A 9645-nucleotide genomic window follows, 5' to 3' on the forward strand; every position below is an offset into this window, starting at 1 on the left:
GATTCAGCTTTTTTTGGTTTTTTAATATATATATATTTTGTAAATTAGTATTATTGGTGAGACTACATTATGATAAGGAACCTTGCTTGGAACACCTAAAATTTTGAAGGTTGACCAATATAATTTGTATTTTCATAAATTTCTGTCAGATTTTTTCTTTTGCCTTTTTAATATGTTTTATTTTTGTAAATTGGACATTGTTGGGATACTACATCATGGTTATATCTAAGGATAACAACCAAATAAAGTAGGCAATTGAACTAGCCATTCAATATTTAGAAATATTTTCTCTTTTTCTTTTTTTAATATGTTTTTCTTTTCTTTCTTAATATGTTTTATTTTTGTAAATTGGACATTATTAGGGAGTCATGGTCATGTCGAAATAAGGCAAGCGATTAAACCAGCGATTAAACCAGTAATTTAACATTTAGAAGTGCATTAACAAGACATCGGCCAAATTTTCCCAAAATCATATGGAGATTTCTATTATTTCCTTAATAAAATTGAGACCGAAATTAGATGGGCGAAAAAAAAAAGATTTGTTTTTAGTGCAACTTTTTGGAAGTTTTTACGGTGGGTTTTTCTGTGTAATTTCTCTAAAATTCGGCAGGAATTTATTGAAATCACAAGTGTGATGGATAATCCTGTGTAATCGAAATGCCCTAGGGGTTTCCTAGGGCGTTTCCTAGGGCGGTGAATCCATATATACAGTCAAAAAACTAGTTTAAATAACGCAAATCAAGATTTCACCTCAAAATTTTCCACCAAATTCCGGCACCCAAAAAATCGCCCCAAAAACAACTCAAAAAAATATAGCGCAGGATCAGATCCTAGCCTCAGAACTCAACGAATCATGATTTTTTTTTTAATTGAAAAAAGAGAAGTTTGAATTTTTCATGGCATGACGAGATGCAGGTCATTGTACAGTATGCAAGTCAAGAATCGGGTAAATTTCATTGAAAATAAATAATATACACGCCATGGCGGAGTCAGCCTGCTGCGAAGCCCTACTTTGATTTCTAAGCTACCTGTTAACAATAAACCATAATAGAATAACAACCTGTGAGTGTTTTATTGGGTAGGTCACGGGTTCGATCCCCGCCGCCGAAGTCAGACGCTAGATCCGTTCATCTCAATGTCTCCCTGCGTGGGGCCGGCAGCGGTGGCCGCGGCTGTGGGGGACTGGTTCCTGCGCTTACCAGCGACGGTTCCGTAGGCGTCCTTGACCCAATCCCAGAGATGCAGAACGATGAAGGTCCCGATTCCGCCGATCAAACCATAGGCGATTGAGTAGGTGGTGGGCATGACAATGAGAGTAACGAAGGCCGGAATGGCTTCCCGCATGTTCTCCCAGTCGATTTCCAACACGGACTTCATCATCAGCACGCCGACTAGAATCAGCGGCGGCCCGACGGCCCACGGCGGGATGGAGGCCAAAAGCGGCGTGAAGAAGAAGGCAAGAAAGAAATAGCAGGAGACCGTTAGAGCTGTGAGTCCCGTGCGGCCTCCTTCGCGGATTCCCGTGGACGACTCGATGAACGCTGTAACAGGCGAAGTGCCGAGCAGAGAACCGATAACGATGGCAAAGGCGTCGCTCATGAAGGCAAAGTATTGACCTTCAAAATCCCCCTTTTCATCAACGAAACCTGCGAATTTGGCCATGGAGTAAAGCGTCCCGGTGGTGTCCAGCAGATCTACGTAGAGAAACGTGATGAGAGCAACCCAGAGCTGCCCGCTGTGGAAATCTTTGAAGCTCAGGGCCCCGGCTGTGCCGGTAATCTTGTGCACATCTACGACTTTTTTGAAATAATCATAGGATTCGTTCCCTGTTGTGGTGTCGTCGAAGTAAGTGACCTGAGTGTGGCGGAACCATGAGATGGCGGTCACGAACACGATCCCGTAGATCATAGCGCCCTTCACGTTGTGCACCAGGCAGTAAGCGATGATAACGAAGCCGACGATTCCGAGCCAGAAAGTGGGGCTCTCCATTCGTCCCTTGAGGCAAAAAATGTCGCCTGAGACGGTGCCTCCGGCGAGAAGCTCCGTTGTCCCGTTGAGAAACGTTTGCACCGGCGCTAGCCCGACCATGTATTTTTTCGGGCAAGCGCCCAGCGTTACCAGAGTCGACGAGCTGTACTGGACGAGCCCAATGCCCTCGCTGGACTGCAGCCCGATGAAGGCGAGAAACAGACCGATCCCTGCGGACGACGAGATTCGAACCGGCTTCGGCACCATCTTGGCGAGCTTCGTCCTGAAACCGAGAGCCGCAATGAGCAGAAACAAAATCCCCTCGATAAAAACAGCCGCCAGGGCGCTTTTATACGAGATCGACCCGGAGCCATGGTAACCCACAACTGTATAAGCAAAATACGCGTTTGGCCCCATGCCGGGCGCCAGTGCCAAGGGCAAATTCGCAAACACACCCATGATAAAACACCCGATAAGCGACGACGCCACCGTGGCCACAATCAGGTCCTTCTTCGTTCTGTCCAGGCACTTAGTGTAACCAGGGTTCACCGGCGGAAACTTGCACTCGACCCCGGGGCTCACCAAGCTCAACACCGTCCCGTTAGCGCTGCGCCCCTGGCACAAGCTCGCGGCAACGGACGAGTCGCTGCAGGTGGGTGTGCAGTCGGCCACCGTACAGGGGCCGCCCGAGTCAGTGAGAATGCTGGCGTTGACGGCTAGAATGTAAGCCATTGTCAGAAACGTTGCCGTTCCCGCCCGGAGCTCTCTTGTGAAGCACGAATTCCGGGCGTCCAGCTTGAAGTATCGACCCACCGCGCTCTTGCCCACAAAAGTGTTCAGTTTATCGATCCGCGACTGGAATCCCCGCCCATCTTTTGTCATCGCCATTGCAAAGTAGCAGCAGACCGCTCGCCAGTTTCTGGCTTGGTTGGGTTCTATGCGCCGGTTTCTCGCCGAAAGTATTAAGAATCCGCGCACTCCAATGGCTCGCCTCCTTATTTATAGAATAGGGTATCTTATCATGCTTTCAACCCCACTGGTTGATTCCGTCATTAATGACATGGGTTCTCACAGACTCTATGGTGTACCATGCGTGTGTGAATTGACGAAAAGAAGCTGGCGATTGTGAGGTCAAACGATTGACATTGCTGTGATTTTCGAAAACAAAAGGATTTTCGCTGGCGTAGGCGTCCGGCCTCCACCTGAGCGTTCCACTTCCACCCAAACTTAATCTATGACTGTCACCCCCAACTTCCCTTCCCTTGTGACGAGGAGGGTCCCGCCACTTGGCACAGAGCAACCAGGTCAATTTGTGCCAACCCCATCTCAGTTGACTCGTATTATTAACCATTTGTCACTATTTTGCATGCGTTGTTCCTGGGCTCAAGTCCTTTATGTTTGGGCTGTGTCCGTTTTCAACTTTGGGTATCTTGTGCAGTTTTAGTTTTATTTAGTAGTTTAAAATTTAATTTTATTGTTAATTATAAGGATACAAGTAATATGAAAGTAAGTTTTATTGTCAATTTAGATATTTGAAATTTTGGTGTTTGGAATAGATTTGCAAATAGTTCTACTCATGTTCAAATTTTTGAAAGCTTCACTCATACACATGACACTCATAGTGTAGGGTGATACAAGCAATATGAAAGTAAGGCTCATCACCAACTCCGGCCTCTAGAGTTTTGGTGTTTGCAATAGATTTGTAAGTAGTCTATAGGTAGATAAATGTCAGCTGCAAAGCAGTAAATTTAAGAAGTCTTAGCTAGTTTAGCTAGCCAATGGAACAAAAAGGAGAGTGTCTGCAAAAACAGTGCCCTATAATAGTTTCAAGACAACCTATCCATGTTGATCTGAACATCCTCCCTTTGGGTTCATACAGTGTATTAATAGGGATGACTGGTTGGAAGGTCGTTGGTCCCTAGTTGATTGTAAAGAAAAATTTGTAAGCTATCTCAGCGAGTCGGGGTAGAGAAAGGAAATTCAAGGAATCAAGAAAAACATTAAATTACGTCCTATTACAGCTAACCAGCTTGGAAGATGCATTAGAAAGGGCTGCTAGATTTATGTTGTCCAAGTAGGATACACCAATGACAGAAACAAGATGACTTCTTTGGAGACTATTCCTGTAATTCAGGATTTCGTGGATGTGTTCCCTGAATCCATCCCTGGATTGCCACATAAGGGTGATATTGATTTTACCATTGAATTAATGTGTGGAGTAGCTCCGGTTTCGAAAGCTCTTTACCCCATGAGCATTCCCAAGTTAACAAAACTCAAAATGCAGCTTCAGGAACTTTTGGATAAATGATACATTCACCCTAGTGTGTCTCCTTGGGGAGCCCTGTGCTATTTGTGAGAAATAAGAATGGAACTATGCATTGATTTAGGTCACCAAAATAAGCCCACCATCAAAAATAGTACCCTCTACCCTTTGTGATAAAGAAGAACGAAACATTAAGACTATGCATTGATTATGGTCAATGCTATTTGTGAGAAATAAGAATGGAACTATGCATTGATTTAGGTCACCGAAATAAGCCGACCATCAAAAATAGTACCCTCTACCCTTTGTGATAAAGAAGAACGAAACATTAAGACTATGCATTGATTATGGTCAGCTAAATACGGTGACCATAAAAAATAAGTACCCTTTATCCAAAATTGACGATAAAAAATAAGTACCCTTTACCCCGAATTGACGATTTGTTTGATCAGGGGCCAAAGTATTTTCAAAAATTAATTTAAGATACAGTGACATTAATTAATTTAAGATCAAGTGACATTAATTTAGGGGCCAATGTATTTTCAAAAATTAATTTAAGATACAGTGACATTAATTAATTTAAGATCAAGTGACATTAATTTAGGGGCCAATGTATTTTCAAAAATTAATTTAAGATACAGTGACATTAATTAATTTAAGATCCAGTGACATTAATTTAAGATCCGGTTACCACCATATCAAAATAAAGAATGAAGACATTTGCAAAACAACATTCCTTCATGACCCTGATGCACGGCATTTTTCAGCCATTTCTAGATAGATTTGTAGTGGGCATTTTTCAGCCATTTCTAGATAGATAAGGAAAAAAATTAGATTTTAACAAATCTTATTACCACTAAATAGTTAACTATTATTATTCATTGTACTTCTCTACACAATAATACTATATTAACCATATATATATTAAAATTTTAAAAATAAAAAAAATATTTAAAAATCGCTACTTTAATTTATAAAATAATTTCTATAAATTTTTTAAATATTTCACTCTCCAATTAAAATTTAAGTACCAAACTAATTCATTTTTACATTATCTTTTCCAATTTTTCTTTTTCATTTAAATATTCCTGGTCACGTTTTTTTCTTTGTTCTCTCCTTCTTCCGTATTGTCTAGCACCATACATTGGTTACGAGTAAAAATTATGTTTAGACAATGGGATATCCTTAAATGCCTACTCTAAAAGAATAATCATAGGCAACAACGACGTTTGTTATCACAATTTTCATTTCCTCTGATCAATTAAACACAGGTGTGAAAGAAAATTTCACCGACCATTCGGACATGCAATTTTAAAATCGTCGGATTTTCAATTTTCGGATGATTTCTATGACTGGTCGCGATGGAGGATTATAAATCTTCTGAGGAGGGGAAGATTCGCATAGACCCTCCTATCATCAAGATCCCAACCAGGAAGATCTCACACAAACAAAACAGGCTCTGGATCTCAATCTGGTCGTGTTGGAGGATAAATGGTCATGAAAATTAACCAGTTGCCGTTCGTACCGAATTGAATTTTAACGAATTATTAACCGAATCGAACCGAACCGCCGAATATCCGAATTCTTCAGCCCGATTCGGCCGAATTTGGTAACTATGCCGTAAAGTCGCATACCAAGGAGAGTAAACCGCATATTGCGCCGAGAGAAGTCGCTATCCGTCACTGATAATCTGGATAGCCGGCCGAGGCAATCTGCATAGCCTGCAGTTGTAACTCGAATAGCAGGTGTCATAGATCTTAAGTCACCGACTATGGATAGGAACAGATGCCTGTTTTATTCTCTAACTCATAATCCGCATATCTTATGAACAGCTTCTTCTCTGAGGGTGAGGGCAGAATTGCGGAACCATACCCATATTCATTCACATTACATCCATTATTTAAATTCGAGTTTACATTAAAAAAAAAAAGAAATCCTCCCATCTACTATTTTGAGCTCTTTCGCACAATTCCATTTCAATCCTAGCGAAATAGAGGGCGGAGATCAGGGTAATGCCGTACGGGCGAAGGCGTGAGTTCTCCAATTGAAATTAAAATTCAACTATTGCATTCTTACCACGAACCTGTTTTTATAGACACTATACAGGTTATATTCAACAACATCAGTATTATTAGCTTATTTCAGTTGGGTTCGTAGTTAATCAGAGAAGTTCTTTGTGTGACTATCCGATAGGTTATGTAAAATGCAAAATACAAAAAGGATGAACAGAGAAGTTCTTTGTGTGACTATCCGATAGCCAAGTTTTTTATACGTTTTGTTTTGTTTGGTTTGTTTTATATTTATTTTGTTTTGTTTGTGTGACTATCACGCAGCCAAAAATATTATTTTTATTTTTGAAGTTGAGGATTCAACGCGGATACGGCTGACTAGACAGAAAGAAACCTCGTTATGATTCTGAACAGCTATGGTTTATGATGGAAACGTGAAAGAAAAGATTTCATTTGAAATGGGAATTTTGAACCCCAATGACTTATGAACACCATAAAAAACAGAAACTCGGAACCTGTGTCTCGAATGCGACGCTGAGAGGAAGAGTACCAGGGATTCAAATAGGAGATGGTAATTGCTTTTCTGCTTTTGCTTCGGAACTTCTTAGCCCAACAATTCAACCATTGCGTCCTTACCACCAATTAGAGACGAAATGCATAGAGAATTTAAAGATTTGATAAGAATTTATTGAAGGGTTGCCTTTTAAAAATTTAATTTATTACATAATTTTTGCTGTGTTTTATTATTTATGTTGATTGCTGTCGATCCCCAATATCAGTATTCGGTTTAATGACTTTTCGAGAAAAAGTTTATTATTAGTTAAAATGTGTTTCTGTTATTATATCCATATGATATAGTCGAATGTGTATCAATATTTTTATTATCTTATAAGTAAGGTGGTGAAGCAGTTTGGTTGTTTATGTAAAATTATTATCCCAGTGTTTTTTTTAAGATATATATTTTAAAGGTTTATTATTTTAAGTTTTATACTTTATTAGTATTATAATTATTAAATATATTTATTTGTGTATATATTAAATTGAAAAGAACAAAATTTGTCAGGTAAATTTAAGTTGTTATTTTACATTTACTCATATTAATATAGATGTATTTTTAACTCGGTGTCTATTGACATTTTTCTTTAATTTTGCATGTAATGAAATATTTGTATTTTTAAAATTTAATTAATTTGGAGGCCGTTTAGGTTGGAATTTAAAGTAATTGTTTTTAGGTTTGATATTATAAATAAGTTGTAAATTTTTTATTTTATTTCAAAAATTTTGAAAATAATAAAGCATTTTGATTTTATTTAACATGTGCCAAAAATTATTAATCATATTTTAGAGATTCTAGATAGATGCATCCAAGTTTATCTCAAAAGTTTCAAACATAATGACACTTTAATAATTTTATTGGAAAACCTGAAAAGTAAAAATGTTCTAAGAACTTTATATTTTATTTTTACCAAACAATTATAGTAAAGAAAAATTAGCGCCATATAGTGTAGTTAGGCTAAAATTTTCAAATATGAATATATTTTAATCATTTTATTTGAAAATGTTAAAAATAACTAGTTTTAACATTTTTGCTATTACTTTGATTAAAACTTTGCACTAACCTTTTGTTAAGGGTTAGGAATTCCCTCTAATAATTTGTATGAGGTTTAGGCTCTTCTTCAAGCCCTAATGATAGCTCATGAACAAGGTATCCCTAGTGTGCCTTTCATGAAATACCTTAACCCTTGGTTAAGAAGAAAACATAACCCTAAGGCATGATTTTAAAGGGTAATTGTGAGAACATTAAATAAATTCAAATCTTAAGAGATAAATACTATTCTAGGACAACATAGTCAATGATCTAATTGTGTTTCTAACTCAAGGGCATCGTTAACACAAGTATTAATTAGGATTAATATTAATGGGAAATTATCAACCATCCCATAATCCAATGAACATTAAACTCTTCATTAAAGAAGAATTAGTAAACTAGTGGCAAATGACACATTGGAAGAATATTAGTCATGCAACCACAATTATTAAAATTTTGGGCATTTCAAGGGCTTCAAGGCTCCTCTCCTAGTAGTTACTATATATGGAAAGATGGGTCTACATGCTCCCAAGTGTGTGGAATAACTCTTTTCCTTTTACACAACCTTGTAGGAGGAAGAGCATGTCAAATGTTTCCTCTCGGGACAACTATTAGGTATTAATTGAGTGGATTTCAATCATATGTAATAAATTAATGACATGTTGGGCTCCTTGGTAATATTGTGTGCCAGTTATGAATGGAATACAATGATTGAGGGGTTAACACCCTGTGAAATTAATGATTTCTAGTATTTAAGGGAGTAATTTGTATTCTGTTAGGTATGTGGTGTTATGATAGACATTTATTTTGGGAATCTTTTTCTTCTTTGCCCACATGGCTATGTATTTAGCCATCAAATCTACATGGTATATGCCACGTCGAGGGGAATTAGGATTTTTCATAGCGATTTACTCAAACCTCGCAATCTCTCATCCTTCACACAATGATCATGGGGGAAATCATACAAAATTCAGGACCACCCTTGAAACCTTGTTTAATATTGAGGTATTTCGTTCCTCTAGGAAGAAGTCCCATGATGTGTACATTGTCTGGCTCCGTCAAAACAAAATAGTAGTTGTAAACTGGAAGGCTATGATAATTTCTGTCTCTTTTAAGCATTACCAAATTCATGAGTTTTAGATTTTGGATTCAATGGCATATGTTTTCATTTTGATTTTTTATCCCCAAAATCATGCTCAATATTGTATAATATATCCCCGTACCCACGTTACATTTTTTAGGGTTTAGATAGTAGGACTAGAATTGTTAATCTTGATCGATTAACACATTCATTAATTAGATGATCTTGTTCTAGGAATTGTAACACTCAAGAAATGATTGAAATTCATGACTTTTACCTTAGAACAAACATTGACATCAAAGGCTCCACATGGCTAGCACAATAAAATATGGAATGAAACGCTCTAATGTTGGCTAGAGTTTATATTTCTACTATACAATCTCTCATTTCCAACTCAATATAATTAGACGATATATAGTGACCAAATCAAGGCTCATAACCATGTTGACATTATAGAGTGAGGAATATATGTACATAATGGTGTAAAATGAACAAATTAAAAATTAAATTGTTTGCCGAGAGTGAATTGAACTCTAGTATGAGCATAACTATCAATTTTTTAGTTAGACACTAAACCTAGATGTGCATAAATAAGTATGATCTCTCTAGTCTTTGTGAGAAATTAGAAGAGCCTCATTATACTCTCAACAAGTAGTGATCGATACCCCCTTCCTCAATAAAAATCATCAATAATGGAGCACATTTTTTTTATATCTTAATATAACTATGTTCCTTC

At 37.8% G+C, this 9645-nt stretch overlaps 1 pseudogene; it reads right to left on the bottom strand.

The window, feature by feature from the left end:
• Nucleotides 1–935: 935 nt before the first annotated feature.
• LOC149166570 (adenine/guanine permease AZG1 pseudogene) lies at nucleotides 936–2877 on the bottom strand (annotated as a pseudogene).
• Nucleotides 2878–9645: the final 6768 nt, after the last annotated feature.

This window comes from Pinus tabuliformis, chromosome 5_1 (assembly GCF_031772625.1).
Source record: "Pinus tabuliformis cultivar Carrire ecotype Pingquan chromosome 5_1, CPIR1, whole genome shotgun sequence".
In the NCBI taxonomy this organism is placed as follows: domain Eukaryota; kingdom Viridiplantae; phylum Streptophyta; class Pinopsida; order Pinales; family Pinaceae; genus Pinus; species Pinus tabuliformis.